Raw genomic sequence first — 20,800 nt, 5'->3', positions numbered from 1 at the left:
TTTTGATAAGTGAACACATTCCCTTTGTTCTCAGCTGCATAAGGAGCTGGGGGAGGAGAAACAGCAATACACTGGTCTTCCCAGTGAATGGCTGTGCAGTGAGGGGCGTGTCAGCAGGTCTGATCATTGGAGGAGAGCAGGCTGAATTCCCAGCACAGCTAGAGAACTGACCACGCTGTGCGCTCATACCTAGTGTGGTGAGTTTTTAATAGGAAACCAGAGGGACTGGCAGCAATACAAAGCAATACAAAGAGAAAAGGAGAGTTGTTGCCTTTTTCATACAAGTACATGGTACAGCAGGCACAGATCAGGGACAGGAAATGTTGGGTTTACTTATTCTTTAAGCATGTAATCATTGGGAGTTTTGCATGTCAGGGAGATTTCCTCTCACTTCCTGTCCCATTGGCAATAGATACAGGCAGGGCTTTTTTTCACAGAGAATAGGTGCAGGAACCCCCTGCTTCTGGGTCACTCTTTGTCTCCGCCCCCTACTCACCTCTGAGCACCGTCCCTTGGTTCCACCCCCTACCCACCTCTGAGCACCGTCCCTTGGTTTCACCTCCTACCCACCTCTGAGCACCATCCCTTGGTTCCACCCCCTACCCACCTCTGAGCACAGTCCCTTGGTTCCACCCCCTACCCACCTCTGAGCACAGTCCCTTGGTTCCACCCCCTACCCACCTCTGAGCACAGTCCCTTGGTTCCACCCCCTACCCACCTCTGAGCACCGTCCCTTGGTTCCACCCCCACCCACCTCTGAGCACCGTCCCTTGGTTCCACCCCCTACCCACCTCTGAGCATCGTTCCTTGGTTCCACCACCTACCCACCTCTGAGCACCATCCCTTGGTTCCAGCCCCTACCCACCTCTGAGCACGTCCCTTGGTTCCACCCCCTACCCACCTCTGAGCATCATCCCTTGGTTCCAGCCCCTACCCACCTCTGAGCACGTCCCTTGGTTCCACCCCCCACCCACCTCTAAGCATGTCCCTTGGTTCCACCACCTACCCACCTCTCAGCACCATCCCTTGGTTCCACTCCCTACCCACCTCAGAGCACGTCCCTTGGTTCCACCCCCTACCCACCTCAGAGCACGTCCCTTGGTTCCACCCCCTACCCACCTCAGAGCACGTCCCTTGGTTCCACTTCCTACCCACCTCTAAGCACGTCCCTTGGTTCCAGCCCCTACCCACCTCTGAGCACCGTCCCTTGGTTCCACCCCCCACCCACCTCTAAGCATGTCCCTTGGTTCCACCACCTACCCACCTCTCAGCACTGTCCCTTGGTTCCACTCCCTACCCACCTCAGAGCACGTCCCTTGGTTCCACTCCCTACCCACCTCTGAGCATCGTCCCTTGGTTTCACCTCCTACCCACCTCTGAGCACTGTCCCTTAGACCCCCTGCAGTGTCAAACAATAGACCTCACCTCAGCAACAGTAGACTCCCCCAGGAACAACAGAACCCACCCCAGCAACAATAGACCCCCACATACAAAAGCCCCCCTCAACAATAATGGACACCCTACAACAAAATACCACCCCAGCAACAATAGACCCCCAGCAGCAGCAACAGATCTCCCAGCAGCCAGCAACCTCTCCATCAACAGTAGATCTCTCCCAGCAAAAAATAAACCCCCAGCAACAATAGAAACGAATGCAAAAATATATCCCCCACCAGCTACAATAGACCCCCAGCAGCAGCAATGGACTCGTACCCCATCAACAATAGACCCCACTCAAAAATAGATCCCCACCAGCGACAATAGACCCCCAGCAGCAGCAACAGACCCGTACCCCATCAACAATAGGCCCCACTCAAAAATAGATCCCCTCCAGTGACAATTGACCCCCAGCAGCAGCAATAGACCCGTACCCCATCAACAATAAACCCCACTCAAAAATAGATCCCCTCCAGCGACAATTGACCCCCAGCAACAGCAATAGACCTGTACCCCATCAACAATAGACCCCACTCAAAAATAGATCCTCACCAGTGACAATAGACCCCCAGCAGCAGCAACAGACCCATGCCCCATCAACAATAGATTCCACTCAAAAATAGATCCCCACCAGTGACAATAGACCCCCAGCAACAGCAATACACCTGTGCCCCATCAACAATAGACCCCACTCAAAAATAGATCCCCACCAGTGAAAATAGACCCCCAGCAACAGCAATAGACTTGTGCCCCATCAACAATAGACCCCACTCAAAAATAGATCCCCACCAGCGACAATCGACCCCCAGCAGCAGCACTAGACCTGTGCCCCATCAACAATAGACCCCACTCAAAAATAGATCCCCACAAGCAACAATAGACCCCCATCAGCAGCAATAGACCTGAACCCCATCAACAATAGACCCCACTCAAAAATAGATCCCCACCAGCGACTATAGACCCCAGCAGCAGCAACAGTCGCGAACCCCATCAACAATAGGCCCCACTCAAAAATAGATCCCCTCCAGCGACAATAGATGCCCCAGCAGGCAGCATCAATAGACCCTCTAGCACACCCCAGCACCCCTTGCCATTACATACATTCAGTGCTGGGGTCGCCAGAACTGCATTCCCCCTGAAACAAAGCCCTGGATACAGGAACAGAGGGAGAATTTCTCAATGGGGACACTTGTCCCCAAGACGGGACTTTCAGCTCATTTAACTTTCCTCTGGCTTCCTCTAAAAATAATCCTCCAGACAGTAATAGAACCCTGACCCAGGCCCGGGCCTTCCCCTTTCTATTTTAAGCAGAAGCCTTCCTCTTATAACCCGCCTTTATATTTGAGTTTTGTCAGTTTTGTGGACGCAGCAAGCCAATAGGAATGCAGAGTGAACGCACAGTGAACGCACAGTGAACGCATCTCACGAGCAATCTATTTTTTTCCTTGAACACATGGAAAGGCGTGCTGTCTCCTGGGTGCAGATTGGACTTTTTATGTGAGCTGGATGTCTTTGAAACACTCGGGTTCCCCTCAACAACCAATGAGATTCATGAGTCTATCGCGGCATTGGTGACTGAAAGGTCTGATTAAGGCTCCATTCACACTTGTACGACTTCTAAATTGTGCGATTTTCATTGCGACTTTACCGTGCGATTTGATGCGACTTTGGCTCTGCCCAAGGATGATTGTTGCTGCTGTACAATGTTGCAATGGATATCGTTCAGGTGCGACTTTCATGCGACTTTGGATGTCATATGGCCCTAAAGCCGCATGAAAGTCACAGCAATGTAGCGCTGGAACTACTTTCAAGTCGCTGCGACTTGAAGTCGCACAGATAGGAATGGTACTCATTGGGAAACGGGGTGCGGCTTGTCACAAAGTCGCACAGACGTGAATGCGCTCTAATTGCTGTGGACAGCAAGGACATACTTTAGACCTCCGTAGTTTAACTGTGGCGCGACAAGTCCAAGAGCATACCTTAAAATAAACTTTGTTTTCTTAAAGTAGCTGTAAACCCTTCCATATGTCCAGTGAAGTGACCGGCCTCAGGTGATACACAGAGATGAAATAAATCCTCCTACACAGTTGTACCTGTTTATCTGTAGCATTCTCTTCTCTACATCCGTTCAGAGTGCAGAGCTTATAAAGCTTGTCTAAGCTGTCAGAAAAAAGGGGACGGGGAGCTGAAGTTACACTCTGCAGAGCTCAGTGAGGAGAGGTCTGAGAGATGATTGGAGGGAAGGGACACACCCCCCTTCACACAGCACACAGAGCTGAGGCTGTCAATCACAGACTGTGTGCTGGAGCTCCCTCCCCTGTCACCATTTTTCTCTCGGTGTCAGGAAAACTTGTCCGAAGTAATTCATGCTGATAGCAGAGGAAGGAAGCAGCAGACAGAAATTACACTCTGGACTGAGACAAGTACACACTATAGAGGGATATGCTTTGTCCAGATTTCATGTCTGAGGTTTACAACCATTGTAAGTCTCCATGCACATGGGGGGACGTTTTGATAACGCTGGTAACGTTAGCTGTGTAAAGTCATGTTAAAAACTTTAGGTTTTTTAGCGTTTTTGCATTCGCGTTTAGCGGCGTTGTGCCACGTTTAGCAGCATTTTCCTGCATTTTTTAGCCTCCAAAATTTTTTTTTGTCAAAAAAAGTACAAAAATGCCGCATTGTGGTGTTTTACCACTTTTTTCTGCGTTAAAGCGTTTTTACAGTTAAAAAACCCCTCTAGGAACCCACTAGTCCTGGGGTTTTTCTCCAGCCAAAAAAACGTCCCAGCCATAAAACATTGATTCCAGTCTATGTCTGTATGGACCAGGGGCGGACTGACAACCCATGGGGCCCCCGGGCAATAGGGGATCATGGGGCCCCTGTGTCCTTGCCCAAACTCAAAAAAGCCGATAAAAAAGGTACCAGGGGCATCTCATGGGCCCCCTACTGACCCCGGGCCCTCGGGCAGTGCCCGAGTTTCCAAATGGTCAGTCCGCCCCTGGTATGGGCACATAGGATAACACGCCGGGGATGGACACATAGGATAACACGCCGGGGATGGACACATAGGATAACATGCCGGGGATGGACACATAGGATAACATGCCGGGGATGGACACATAGGATAACATGCCGGGGATGGACACATAGGATAACATGCCGGGGATGGACACATAGGATAACACGCCAGGGATGGACACATAGGATAACACGCCGGGGATGGACACATAGGATAACACGCCGGGGATGGACACATAGGATAACACGCCGGGGATGGACACATAGGATAACATGCCGGGGATGGACACATAGGATAACACGCCGGGGATGGACACATAGGAGAACATGCCGGGGATGGACACATAGGATAACACGCCGGGGATGGATACATAGGATAACACGCCGGGGATGGACACATAGGAGAACATGCCGGGGATGGACACATAGGATAACACGCCGGGGATGGACACATAGGAGAACATGCCGGGGATGGACACATAGGATAACATGCCGGGGATGGACACATAGGATAACACGCCGGGGATGGACACATAGGAGAACATGCCGGGGATGGACACATAGGATAACATGCCGGGGATGGACACATAGGATAACATGCCGGGGATGGACACATAGGATAACACGCCGGGGATGGACACATAGGAGAACATGCCGGGGATGGACACATAGGATAACACGCCGAGGATGGACACATAGGATAACATGCCGGGGATGGACACATAGGATAACACGCCGGGGATGGACACATAGGATAACATGCCGGGGATGGACACATAGGATAACACGCCGGGGATGGACACATAGGATAACACGCCGGGGATGGACACATAGGATAACATGCCGGGGATGGACACATAGGATAACACGCCGGGGATGGACACATAGGATAACACGCCGGGGATGGACACATAGGATAACATGCCGGGGATGGACACATAGGATAACATGCTGGGGATGGACACACAGGATAACATGCCGGGGATGGACACATAGGAGAACATGCCGGGGATGGACACGTAGGATAACACGCCGGGGATGGACACACAGGATAACATGCCAGGGATGGACACATAGGATAACATGCCGGGGATGGACACATAGGATAACATCCCGGGGATGGACACGTAGGAGAACATCCCGGGGATGGACACATAGGAGAACATGCCGGGGATGGACACATAGGAGAACATGCCGGGGATGGACACATAGGAGAACATGCCGGGGATGGACACATAGGATAACACGCCGGGGATGGACACATAGGAGAACATGCCGGGGATGGACACATAGGAGAACATGCTGGGGGGTTTACTGGCTGTAGAAAAAAACATCAAAAGCCAAAAACAGCCGCTGTAAAAACGTCCCGTGTGCGTGAGAACTTAAGCCCCTGTGCAGTCTCACACTTTTTTTCTTCTCCTTCCTGTACAGCCAGATATTCTTGTATTTAAAGATGAAAGATATTTATAGTTTTCCATTTGTAAATGCCTTAAAATAGATTTTAATTTTAGCCAAAATGCCTTTCCTGTACTCCCACTCCAGTGCTCTGTGTTGGTCTGGCTGAGTCATGACCACGCCCCTCATCACCAGGGTCCTCATACAGACATGCAGTGTTGAGAAATGGAGGGGGTGTGTCTGACCACGTCTGAATGGAGGGGGTGTGTGTGACCACGTCTGAATGGAGGGGGTGTGTCTGACCACGTCTGTTAGATTATCCACTTCCAGTCATGGCCAGGGGCGGACTGACCATTTGGAAACTCAGGCACTGCCCGGGGCCCGGGGTCAGTAGGGGGCCCCATGAGATGCCCCTGGTACCTTTTTCATAGGCTTTTTTGAGTTTGGGCAAGGACACAGGGGCCCCATGATCCCCTATTGCCCGGGGGCCCCATGAGTTGTCAGTCCGCCCCTGTACATGGCCAATTCTGACATTCCTCCCTCACATGTAAAAAACATCATTTTTTAATAGAAAACTACTTAGAACCCCCAAACATATAATTTATAACCAGAAGCCCTAGAGAAGAAAATGGCGGGTTTTGCAATATTTTATGTCACATGCTATGTGCGTAGCAATATTTCAAATTTGTTTTGGAAAAAACATGTAAAAAAAATATTTTTTTTAATAGAAAACTACTTAGAACCCCCAAACATTATATGTTTTTTTATGCAGAGGCCTGAGAGAAATAAAAATGGTGGTTTTTGAATTTTTATGTCACACGGCATACCTCAGAGCCCTCCCCTATACCCCTATATAACAGAGTCCCCCCATATGTTAGAGTCCTCCCTATACCTCAGAGCCCTCCCCTATACCCCTATGTATCAGAGTCCCCATATATGTCAGAGTCCTCACTATACCTCAGAACCCTCCCCTATACCCCCAGTATCAGAGTCCCCCCATATGTTAGAGTCCTCCCTATACCTCAGAGGCCTCCCCTATACCCCTATGTATCAGAGTCCCCATATATGTCAGAGTCCTCACTATACCTCAGAACCCTCCCCTATACCCCCAGTATCAGAGTCCCCCCATATGTTAGAGTCCTCCCTATACCTCAGAGCCCTCCCCTATACCCCTATGTATCAGAGTCCCCATACATGTCAGAGTCCTCCCTATACCTCAGAGCCCTCCCCTATACCCCTATGTATCAGAGTCCCCATATATGTCAGAGTCCTCGCTATACCTCAGAGCCCTCCCCTATACCCCTATGTATCAGAATCCCCATATATGTCAAAGTCCTCGCTATACCTCAGAGCCCTCCCCTATACCCCTATGTATCAGAATCCCCCCATATATCAGAGTCCTCCCTTTACATCAGAACCCTCTCCTACACCCCTATGTATCAGAGTTCCTCCATATGTCAGAGTCCTTCCTATACCTCAGAGCCCTCCTCTATACCCCCAGTATCAGAATCCCCCAATATGTCAAAGTCCTCCCTATACCTCAGAGCCTTCCCCTATACCCCTAGTATCAGAGTCCCCCCATATGTCAGAGTCCTCCCTATGCCTCAGAGCCCTCCCCTATACCCCTTTGTATCAGAGTCCCCCCATCACACCAGATTCCCCCCATCACAAAGCCCCCCATCACTCAGTCCCTTCCCATCCCTTCCACTTCCTATCTATTCGGGGAGTGGAGAGGGAAGAATCAGGAAGAGTCACCTTCTATATTTGTCCTGTTTACCATTATCATTGAAAGCGAAAAGAAAATCTCAAATGTTGGGTTGTCACCAGAACAGGAATGGGGGGGGGGGGATTTTCCAATGGGGACACTCGTTCCGGTGACAACCAGGGCTTTTCCACTCACTTCCTGTTTTGGCTATGGGACAGGCAGTGAAGGAAAATCTCCCCAATGGGACACAGAGGGCAAAAAAAAAAAAAAAAGAAAACCTGACAGGGGTGATAACCTTCCATTACTCTATCCAAAATGAAGAAAAAAAAAGTTTTGCCTTTAGATCTACTGTGAGCCTTATATATATATATATTGTAGTTTTCAAGTAAGGAAGTGCAGACCCCTATTATGGGCATGAAATATAGATATGGTGAGAGTATCGAGGATATTAAATATGTATAGATTCCCTTTCAATAACCAAGCAGTCCAGAAAATGAGGTTTGGCTTTTGTATGCGGGAGATAAAAGCTTTAGGTCTATATAATAAATACGGCATGAGCACATCATTGTACAATCAAATTATGGAGAGAAATGCATAATACGGTTACTGCTCTTTACTGGAAGGAGGAGACCCGAGATGAACCGGGGTTTATTACAGGTCAGGGCGCCTGCGCGCGTGCCCGCCCGCCCGCGGGTAAAAGTATTGCACTGCCAAGCACAGCACCTGTCCAGCTCTGCAATAGTGACACCATGAACATTCTATACAGGCGGTGCAGCGCTAAAGCAATCGCAGTATATAGCAAAAAAATATATAAAAATACACAAAAAAATATATATCACCATATATCAAAGTGAAGACCAAATGCATATACACAGAAAAAAAGTGCTAAAACAAAGTGACAATGTGCATTCAGATATATATAAAGCTCCTAATAAAGTGATCACAGGTGCGTCTAGGTGAAAAACGTCCTTTTATAAACGTGAGACTCATAATCCAGGTGATCATGCAGAATTCTTTTGGTGTGACACAAATGATAAAACCACGCACTCACCAGATGCGCAATTTTAAAGCGCATGAAAAGATCTCATGAAGTCAGCTGAATCATCATTGTATGCACCACTCCCAAGATAAGGACCCGCTCCTGGATCATCACTGGCACCTTACACCCCTCGTACGGATGGATATGCTGTAGGTAGTGGGACTCAAAACAAGAGCCCCCCAAGAAAGGATGCCAGGATAGAGTAGTACTGCTAATAATTTTATTTGCATGAAGCACAATGAAATATAAAATATAAATGACAGCAGTACTGACCATGCCAAAGATATCCAATAGAAATCCACATAAAGATTAGATAGAATCGCCAGACCCGCATTGGGTTTCAGTGGTATGTTGTCGGGACGCATCTGGTGAGTGCGTAATTTTATCATTTGTGTCACACCAGAAGAACTCTGCATGATCACCTGGATTATGAGTCCTGTATAGAATGTTTATATTTTAAAGGAGTATTTGGTGTCACTTTGGTGTATCCAGCAGCTTATCAATTAGCGCTCACTTTTACTTACCTGCTTTATTAGTGACACCATGAAGATGGTGTCATTCCTACACATGGGGAAGGTACGGTGGTCTTTTGCTCCTAAAAAAAATCTATGACTTTCATTTGGCGTTGGAAATTTTGAACAAATTTTTCTGATACAAGTTTCTGGTATAAGTAACGATAACAAAATAAAATAATTAACCCCTCGCCCTCCAGAGGATCCCCCCCCCCCCCTTCCTGACCAGGACACTTTTTGCATTACGGCGCTGCGTTACTTTAACCGACAATTGAGCGGTCATGCAACGCTGCACCCAAATGAAATTTACGTCTTTTTCTCCCCAAAAAATGTGCTTTTTTCGGTGGTATTTGATCAGCTCTGTGTTTTTTATTTTTTTACGCTATAGAAAAAAAAACTATATTTTTGATTCTTTGGTATTAAACATATCAAATCAAACTTCGTCATAAATTTAGGCCAAAATGTACTCTGCGACATGTCTTTCACGGAATTTGCGTCCTTTTTTTCCCACAAATAGAGCTTTCTTTTGGTGGTATTTGATCAACTCTGTGTTTTTTATTTTTTTATGCAATAGAAAAAAAAAAAAAACGACAATTGTTAGAAAAAAACTATATTTTTGACTCTTTACTATTAAACATACCCGGTAAAAAAAAGAAAAAATCAAACTTCGTCAAAAATTTAGGCTAAAATGTATTCTGCGACATGTCTTTCACGGAATTTGCGTCCTTTTATTCCCACAAATAGAGCTTTCTTTTGGTGGTATTTGATCGCCTCTGTATTTTTTATTTTTTTACGCTATTAAAAAAAAAAAAGGGCAATTTTGAGAAAAAAACAGTATTTTTGACTTTTTGATATTAAACATATCCGGTAAAAAAAATTTTAAAAATCAAATTTAGGACAAAATGTATTCTGCTCCATGTCTTCGCTAAAAAAAAATCTCAATATGTGTAAATTAATTGGTTTATTTGAAAGTTATAGCGTTTACAAATGACGGTATAGATACTGGAATTTGTTTTTTCTTTTAATAGTAATGGCGGCGATCAGCGAATTATAGTGGGACTGCGGCGGGCATTCTGACACTGGAGGGAACTGAGTTGGTGTCACTGACATCCCCAGTGACACCAGTACAGTGATCAGTGCTAATAAAAAGCACTGACACTGTACTAATAACTCTGGGCAGGAAGAGGTTAACATCTGGGGCGATCAAAGGGTTAACTGTGTGCTGTTTTACATACTGGGTTGTGTTTGCGCTTCACTGCAAGCACGCTGCTTTGCATGGCTCTGCTAAGCAGAGCCATACAAAGCAGTGTGCAGGAGCTGACCGGGGAGAAATCTGTATTGTTTACAAACAATTCTCCCCCCCTTCAGAGATGCTCGGCAATCACCATGGCATGTAATTTGCAAGTCGCATGCCAAGTCGCACCCAGTACAACTGGTGTCTTAATCCCAAATATAAAATTAAAAAAAAACCTGCTTTTTATCTGAATTTCAATTTTAATTTTTTAGTAAAGTCCATCTAAACCTGATAGTCTAACACTCCCCTCCCCCCTAGATTGACAATGCTGCTGTCCAAGGGCGTCTCTATTGTTCCTCCATCCAGAGTGGGGGCGCTCTAATACAGGAGCTGTGTACCTGGCCAGGTGAAAATAAAACAAAAAAAGGCTAAAAAAAAAAAGAAAACTAATGCAGCCACCGCATTTAATGACTGGCGAGCTGCAATATTCATAGTGTGAAACTAGGCTGATTGTTAATGGCACCTTTCATTCGCAAACGTGCTGCGTTTTCATGCGCGCCAAAGGGACTGGCACATCACATTTTTGGAAGAGAGTCTGCGACTTCTGTTCTGCATTTCTCACTTGTAGGGCAGCCCATTGGGGCTTTTTTCCCTTGATTTTCACCTGGTGATCCAGCCAATAAGTCTGTTATTTTTCACAGTATGCGGTGTGGGACACCGCATGTAATCCGCAAGGGAATCGCATCGCATTCCTGTGCGAATTACATGCCAATGTTTGTGCGGTGTGGTTTGAGCCATACACTTTGTATGGCTCAAATCGCATCGCATCCGCACCAAAAATGTACCTTTTTTCAAATCCGCACCGGAATCACATGGCATGGGTGTCATTATTTCTGGCGATCGCAACGTGTTTTGCGTTCTGTTTCGGAGTGTCATTACTTTGTCATTGACACCTGCACCAGATCACATGAACGTGATGCAACTGCAATGCAGTGTGAGAAACGCACAGGATTCGCAACGTTTCCCGCACCTCATTGGTGAGAATCGGTCTTAAACCTCAACCTGACCCTCTACCTGTCCCACCTGACGCCATATTTGTTGAGAAGGAATAATACGCGTTGTCGGGATTTCTGCAAATTCCTGTTGTCTTATACTGTTGTCATGGAATTCCGGTCTCTTTTTTCAGACTAATTTGGGATCAGAAGAGTCTGACTTCTAACCACCTGAGCAGTCTCAGGTTTATAGAGGACACAGCTGCAGCATCTGCTCCCCTGTATAGGAGTCCTGGGGGCTCTGTGGGGGCTCTGAGGCCGGTCTGTGTCCCATTACAGAAGGACCAGGCTTGGGGGATCTGAGCAATCAATGCTGCGGCATCTCCATGCCCTGTACAACAGGGGCCTCTGAGTGTTTCTGAACAAGGGCCACATGGTTCACTTTACAAATAGTAACAGGTCGAAAAACACTGTTTTATAAATTAATGGAAAATGTAAATGAATCAATAGTCAGTCATGTTGGGGGTGTAGAGTTCTTTGTATGGAGTGCAAAAGAATTGTATGATGATCATGTCCAGTGGTCGGCCATGTTGGAGGTGTAATGTTCTATGTATAGAGTGTAATAGAATTGTATGATGATCATGTCCAGTGGTCGGCCATGTTGGGGGTGTAGTGTTCTATGTATGGAGTGTAATAGAATCGTATTATGATCATGTCCAGTGGTCGGCCATGTTGGAGGTGTAATGTTCTATGTATAGAGTGTAATAGAATTGTATGATGATCATGTCCAGTGGTCGGCCATGTTGGGGGTGTAGTGTTCTATGTATGGAGTGTAATAGAATTGTATTGTGATCATGTCCAGTGGTCGGCCATGTTGGGGATGTAGTGTTCTATGTATAGAATGTAATAGAATTGAATGATGATCATGTCAAGTGGTCGGCCATGTTGGGGGTGTACTGTTCTATGTATAGCGTGTAATAGAATTGTATGATGATCATGTCCAGTGGGCGGCCATGTTGGGGGTGTAGAGTTCTATGTATGGAGTGTAATAGAATTGTATGATGATCATGTCCAGTGGTCAGTGGGCGGCCATGCTGGGGGTGTAGAGTTCTATGTATGGAGTGTAATAGAATTGTATGATGATCATGTCCAGTGGTCAGTCATGTTGGGGGTGTAGTGTTCTATGCATGGAGTGTAATAGAATCGTATGATGATCATGTCCAGTGGTCGGCCATGTTGGGGGTGTAGAGTTCTATGTATGGAGTGTAATAGAATCGTATGATGATCATGTCCAGTGGTCGGCCATGTTGGAGGTGTAGAGTTCTATGTATAGAGTGTAATAGAATTGTATGATGATCATGTCCAGTGGTCGGCCATGTTGGAGGTGTAGAGTTCTATGTATAGAGTGTAATAGAATTGTATGATGATCATGTCCAATGGTCGGCCATGTTTGAGGTGTAGTGTTCTATGTATAGAGTGTAATAGAATTGTATGATGATCATGTCCAGTGGTCGGCCATGTTGGCTGTGTAGTGTTCTATGTATAGAGTGTAATAGAATTGTATGATGATCATGTCCAGTGGTCGGCCATGTTGGAGGTGTAGTGTTCTATGTATGGAGTGTAATAGAATTGTATGATGATCATGTCCAGTGGTCGGCCATGTTGGGGGTGTACTGTTCTATGTATAGAGTGTAATAGAATTGTATTATGATCATGTCCAGTGGTCGGCCATGTTGGGGGTGTACTGTTCTATGTATGGAGTGTAATAGAATTGTATTATGATCATGTCCAGTGGTCGGTCAGCCATGTTGGGGGTGTAGTGTTCTATGTATGGAGTGTAATAGAATTGTATGATGATCATGTCCAGTGGTCGGCCATGTTGGGTGTGTAGTGTGCTATGTATAGAGTGTAATAGAATTGTATGGTGATCATGTCCAATGGTCGGCCATGTTGGGGGTGTACTGTTCTATGTATGGAGTGTAATAGAATCGTATTATGATCATGTCCAGTGGTCGGCCATGTTGGGGGTGTACTGTTCTATGTATAGAGTGTAATAGAATCGTAATATTATTATGTCCAGTGGTCGGCCATGTTGGCGGTGTAGTGTTCTATGTATGGAGTGTAATAGAATTGTATGATGATCATGTCCAGTGGTCGGCCATGTTGGGGGTGTAGTGTTCTATGTATGGAGTGTAATAGAATTGTATGATGATCATGTCCAGTGGTCGGCCATGTTGGGGGTGTAGTGTTCTATGTATGGAGTGTAATAGAATTGTATGATGATCATGTCCAGTGGTCGGCCATGTTGGGGGTGTAGTGTTCTATGTATGGAGTGTAATAGAATTGTATTATGATCATGTCCAGTGGTCGATTATGCTGGAAATGTAATGTTCCATTTATAGAATGAATACAGTTTTATTATGTTCATGTTGAGTGGCCGGTCATGTTGAGCATGCTTCTGCTTAGTGATTGGGTGTACATACGCTTTAGGTGACTTTTGTCTATCTATACTAGTCTAAATTTCTACCAAATCCAATAAATTCCTGTCCCTATAAAAACCCAGCGGATCACTATAAGAGAATAACCATCGAAAGAGTCAAATCAAGATCGTCTCCACAACTCTTTACCAGCAGGAGAAAGATCATGGAACAAACCCTGATGTGTATGTAAAGCCAATTTTTGTTTTTCATTTTGGATGGACATGGAAATTATTTAAACCCCCTATCTGGTTATTTTATTTTTGTCTGTGTCTCATTCGAGAGATTTCCCTTCACCTTTGTCCTGGAAACACAAAAAAGAAAGAAGGAAAATAGAAAGGAAGAGCACATTTCTACAAAATTATGGGTTTTCTTCTCTTAGACAGGTGACAACTCTCAAATTTTGGATTTGCCATCAAATTTTGGATTGCTCCTGTGACATCAGGTCACCGGAACAAACAGAGATGGTGAATCTACCCAAGAGGAACACAGTCAGCAATTAAAAACGAATAAGTGGTCCAACCATTCCACATTCTATCCAAAATAAAAAAAAAAAATGGCTAGAGTGTGAATACAGATTAAAAGAGGAGTTTTTTTTAAATGCTTAAATGAAAATAAAATACAAAGTGAAGAAACAATAGGCATTCCTGCTTTCATGGAACAATACATGGCTCTATGGCTCTTTGCACTGCCTTTTTTTTTTTTGAATAATCCTGATTGTGTAATATTCACACATAACTGTCTAGAGAATTCAAACAATGTTTTGAATCTCAGCTATTAGGATAGTCTTGACACACCCAGAGGAACAAATAGAGCGGCTCAGCTGATAACTGGTAAATAGGTGGAGAATTCTGTGAAAAGAAAAAGAAAAACATTATTTTAACCCATCCAATTTTAATTTTTTAAAGTTTGGAATGTTGCATCATGGGGTGCAGGGCTGTGATGATGAGCATCGCTTGAAACGCGTCAGTGGGGCTAGAGTAGCTGGACGTCTAGCCACCGCTGGTGGCCATCCTGAATTTTATATGGTCAGTGTCTTTTTCCTATGCGTTTTGGCACACGTTCATACCTACCTGTTTGCACCTATTTGTGAATAAACTATCCTTACGGTATCACGCTATGGTGTGTCCCTTATTGGGCTCTCTTTATTGAGGGCCCTCACCAGCAGAACCTGCACCTTAAAGGGACCATTGAACGTGTTTCACATCTGAGTACCACACCTGAGACGTGACCAGCAGGCGTACAGGATCCTGACCCTTACATGAGTACTGATGACCTCGTACACACCTGGTGATACAGGCAAATCTCAAAGGCGTATTTTTTGCGCACTTCTGGTGAGTGCGCAATTTACTCATTTATTTTATTTCATCTACCACTTCGGATCAAGTCCTCCACGCACCTATTCTAGGATCACATTAGACCCTCACGCGGGCTTCTTATACCTTGCGACATTCATTTTATTCATATTTTATTCATTATTAGTCACCATCAGTGACATGTGACTTTGCATATTGGTGTAGTATTCAATGTATAGAGTGTAATAGAATTGTATTATGATCATGTCCAGTGGTTGGCCATGTTGGGGGTGTAATGTTCTATGTATAGAGTATAATAGAATTCTATGATGACCATGTCCCGTGGCCGGCCATGTTGGGGTTTAGTGTTCTATGTATGGAGTGTAATAGAATTGTATGATGATCATGTCCAATGGTTGGCCATGTTGGGGGTGTAATGTTCTATGTATAGAGTATAATAGAATTCTATGATGACCATGTCCCGTGGCCGGCCATGTTGGGGTTTAGTGTTCTATGTATGGAGTGTAATAGAATTGTATGATGATCATGTCCAGTGGTCGGCCATGTTGGGGTGTAGTGTTCTATGTATAGAGTGTAATAGAATTGTATGATGATCATGTCCAGTGGTCGGCCATGTTGGGGTGTAGTGTTCTATGTATAGAGTGTAATAGAATTGTATGATGATCATGTCCAATGGTCGGCCATGTTGGGGGTGTAGTGTTCTATGTATAGCGTGTAATAGAATTGTATGATGATCATGTCCAATGGTCGGCCATGTTGGCGGTGTAGTGTTCTATGCGTAGAGTGTAATAGAATTGTATTGTGATCATGTCCAGTGTGCGGTCATGTTGAGGTGTAGTGTTCTATGTATGGAGTGTAATAGAATTGTATGATGATCATGTCCAGTGGTCGCCCATGTTGGGGTGTAGTGTTCTATGTATAGAGTGTAATAGAATTGTATGATGATCATGTTCAGTGGTCGCCCATGTTGGGGTGTAGTGTTCTATGTATGGAGTGTAATAGAATTGTATGATGATCATGTCCAGTGGTCGGCCATGTTGGGGGTGTAGTGTTCTATATATAGAGTGTAATAGGATTGTATTGTGATCATGTCCAGTGGTTGGTCCTATTGGGGGTATGGTTTCCTTCTCTTCTCTTCTCTTCTCTTCCCTTCTCTTCCCTTCCTCCCTTCCCTTCTCTTCTCATGTTATGGAAACTTTGAGTTTGTTATTGCGGAGCTGAAGAGATTGGGATGGGGTTGGGGATGGGACGTTCTAGCGGGAAGCATGCTCTGCTGGTCTGCTGAACAGTCTTGGGTGCCTCTAGGAAAGCTATGAGTAAAAAAAACTCCCTTCTTGTTTTTATAGCTCCCACCCTTCTACAACTTCCTTAGCCATTTGATTCATCTTTCCCTTTCCATGAATAATACAGCCTGGTTAGTACAAGTGAACCTCAGTCTGTGCTCTGGAGTAATATAATGCTTGGTGCAGACATATGCTGGATGCAGAACCACATGGCTTCTTATGCCCAGCTGTCAAATACCCCCATAGAAAGAACTATTGAATTGAACGCACCTGCAGTGGCAATGGTGGCCACACACCGATGACCACATGTTTTTATTTGTTATTGCGGTGCAATGCAAAGTAGATATTTTACCAATTTTCTTTGGCTTCACTCACACTACCTGACTCCTTAGTAGGTTTTAGAAAAGCCTTATGATTACCCTTCTTAAAATTGAACTCCAGACAGATATAGAAGACACAAATGAGCTCTGTAAGGAGTAAAACATCATTTTATGTATTTTTGTAAGCAATGTACCTAAATTTGCAATCCCTTTACTGCAGAGCTCAAACTGGGAGAGGGGGAAGTGGAAAAATAGAGCCAATCAGGTGTTTCGTAGACTTCATGGGTTAACAAGGGCAAGCTGAAAGGAGGAGAGAGCAGAGTGCTAGAGACATGAGCTTCAGAAAGACTTAATAAAGAGATACTGGAACTTCTTTACAAATGCAAGGGAGTTTTTCAAACAAGCTCGTTGGCTCTGGTGAGGTGGTTTCCAAAGGAATGGGCTTCTCTCGATGGGCACCCAGAAATGGCTCAAACTACAGACATACAGAAAAGGGTGTCAAACCAAAAGGTGAAAGACTCTTAGATGCTTCTGATTGTGTGTAATTCAATAACATAGGACAGACAACATGTTTCAGGGGCAAACACACTTCCTCTTCATCAGGGCTACAAAATAGATCAAAAAATATTTATACTTACAGTCAGGGGCGGACTGACCATTTGGAAACTCGGGCACTGCCCGAGTGCCCGGGGTCAGTAGGGGGCCCCATGAGATGCCCCTGGTACCTTTCATACGCTTTTTTGGGAGTGGTTTGAATGTGGGTGAAGACACAGAGGCCCCATGATCCCCTATTGTCCGGGGGCCCCATGAGTTGTCAGTCCGCCCCTGTTTCTGATCATGCACAGACTTGCTCGTTCGATTTTTATAGGACGAATACTATACTAATTAAACGAAAATTGGACGTTATAGTAATTAATGAGAAAAACTTTCCAATGTGTCTCTTTGGAAATTTTTATCTGAACGGTCCATATCTGCTCTCAAAACCAATTTACTAGCACTAGTAGTGGACCCCATGAGATGCCCCTGGTACCTTTTTCATAGGCTTTTTTGAGTTTGGGCAAGGACACAGGGGCCCCATGATCCCCTATTGCCCGGGGGCCCCATGAGTTGTCAGTCCGCCCCTGCATGAGTTGTCAGTCACCACAACATGAGGACCTGTATCAAAGGGTCTACTGATAACACATATAGTGTGGGGACACTCTGCACATGCTCAGTTTGGTGTGTATTACTAGAGAGCAGTATTGGAGGTAAAACGACACTTCATGAATTATAATTACTGGGTAAATGTAAAATCATGTACTGTAAAATCATCAACTCCTGCAAAAAAAATATTTGTACCATGGGAACTTAATCTGGATGCTGATCGGTCTTTTTATATTCAGCTGTGGTTGATGTGATGTGAGTATGTGAATACAGTCCCTTTTAGATTGTAAGCTCCCAGGATCAGGCCCTCCTATCCCTCTTGTATTGAACTGTATTGTTGCTGTATTGTCTCCCATTATATTGTAAAGCACTGAGCAAACTGTTGGCGCTATAAATCCTGTATAATAATAATGATAATAATAATAATAAATAAATCCTGTATAATAATAATAATAATAATAATATATAAATCCTTTATTATAATAATAATATATAAATCCTGTATAATAATAATAATATAAATCCTGCATAATAATAATAATAATAATATATAAATCCTTTATTATAATAATAATAATAATATATAAATCCTGTATAATAATAATAATAATAATAATATAAATCCTGTATAATAATAATATAAATCCTGTATAATAATAATATATATAAATCCTGTATAATAATAATAATAATAATAATAATAAAAAATAAATCCTGTATAATAATAATGATAATAATAATAATAATAAAAAATAAATCCTGTATAATAATAATATATATAAATCCTGCATAATAATAATAATATATAAATCCTTTATTATAATAATAATAATAATATATAAATCCTGTATAATAATAATAATAATATAAATCCTGTATAATAATAATATAAATCCTTCATAATAATAATAATAATAATAATAATAATAATAATAATATATAAATCCTGTATAATAATAATAATAATAATAATAATATAAATCCTGTATAATAATAATATAAATCCTGTATAATAATAATAAATAATTTTATGGTTGGGGGTCACCACAACATGAGGAATTGTATCAAAGGGTCGCGGCATTAGGAAGGTTGAGAACCACTGGCCTAGGGTAACACAACATGGAACAATCACATGACAGTTAAATGGCATAAAAAAGAATAAAATAATGAATTGCAAATAAAAGCATATATAAAAATATATAAAACAAAACCACGCTTTATTATTATACTGTTTTTTTTTCATAAAACTAACTGCCACTAACTAGTTATAACTGTCACTAAGCACATTTCTGCAGTTCATAAGGATAGGTAACATTCCAATCATTCTTCTTGTCGCCGTATCGCTTTTCAGCACAATGGTTCCTCTCTATGGATTATGCTTTTTCCGATGTACGGTAGATATACGTATTATTCGTTATTGAACACAGATCCATTTGGTTATTGTTGCCTTTAAGTCCATTCATGTCCTTATTCCATTATGAAAGGTATGCTCATATACTTCCTATGTAAGCACACTTGAAGGTTGATGGAGCCGTAATTGTTTTATTGTTACATGTGCAGCGATCATAGTCGTGTTGGTAATATTTGATACATTGCTGTTCCATCGTTCCATTCTGATATATATACCCCTATGGAGCACTCTTCCTCCTCTGATTCATCGTGTAGCCAATTTGCAAGGACAGCATATGAATAAAGCATTTCATTGCTGCTGAGGATATTATTGGATATTATTGTTTTCTATGTATAGTGGTTTATGTAATGGTATGGTTATGTGCTTTTATTTGCAGTTTGTTATTTCATTCCTATAAGCACCACTTCATGTTATGTCATGTTGATCATGCTGTGTTATGAAATGACATTTTATTACCTACGGTTTGATATTTATGTTTGGAGATAAGTGTGTATTTTTAATTTAATTTTTATGTTTTATATCTACTTTTGATGTCCTGATGAAACGCGTCTTTTTTTTTTTTTTATATATATATATATATATATATATATGATCAAATTATGAACAATTGAAAGCTGTTTGGACCCTTTCACCTTTTGGTTTGGTGCCCTTTTCTGTGTCTTTGAAAGCCTTTCTTCACTTTTTTTACCCCAGAGGAACCATTGAAATAAATTTGTTAGGTCACAGGGAACCCTTACTAAAACCAGTTAATAAGAGGGTAGGGGGGAGAATGCTGCTTACATTGGTGGTCAGTGGGAAGAATGCTGCTTACATTGGTGGTCAATGGGAAGAATACTCCTTATATTGGTGGTTAGTGGAATGAATGGTCCTTACATTGGTGCTCAATGGGAAGAATGTCCCTTACATTGGTGATCAGTGGGAAGAATGTCCCTTACATTGGTGGTCAGTGGGAAGAATGTCCCTTACATTGGTGGTCAGTGGGAAGAATGCTCCTTACAATGGGGATCAATGGAATAAATGGTCCTTACATTGGTGGTCAGTGGGAAGAATGCTCCTTATATTGGTGGTCAGTGAGAAGAATGCTCCTTACATTGGTTATCAGTGAAAAGAATGTTCCTCACATTGGTGGTCAGTGGGAAGAATGTCCCTTACATTGGTGGTCAGTGGGAAGAATGTCCCTTACATTGGTGATCAGTGGGAAGAATGCCCCTTAAATTGGTGGTTAGTGAGAAGAATGCTCCTTACATTGGTAGTCATTGGGAAGAATGCCCCTTAAATTGGTGATCAGTGGGAAGAATGCTCCTTTTATTGGTAGTCATTGGAAAGAACGCTCCTTACATTGGTGGTCAGTGAGAAGAATGCTCCTTACATTGGTGGTCAGTGGGAAGAATGCTCCTTACATTGGTGATCAGTGGGAAGAATGCTCCTTACATTGGTGGTCAGTGAGAAGAATGGTACTTATGTTGGTGATCAGTGGGAAGAATGCTCCTTTTATTGGTAGTCATTGGGAAGAATGCT

General features: G+C 43.4%; 1 long non-coding RNA gene across 1 annotated transcript in view; it reads left to right on the top strand.

Moving 5' to 3' along the window:
- The window catches only part of LOC149432671 (uncharacterized), a 116,723-nt gene that overhangs the window by 40,781 nt on the left and 55,142 nt on the right, over positions 1-20,800 (top strand). The gene's annotated exons all lie outside the window — the stretch shown is intronic.

This window comes from Staurois parvus, unplaced genomic scaffold (genome assembly GCF_062004578.1).
Source record: "Staurois parvus isolate SC_StPar_1 unplaced genomic scaffold, SC_StPar_1.0 ptg002113l, whole genome shotgun sequence".
NCBI classification, from domain to species: Eukaryota; Metazoa; Chordata; class Amphibia; order Anura; family Ranidae; genus Staurois; species Staurois parvus.
Note: the sequence above shows the minus strand (reverse complement) of the source record. Positions and strands in the feature narration are given on the sequence as shown.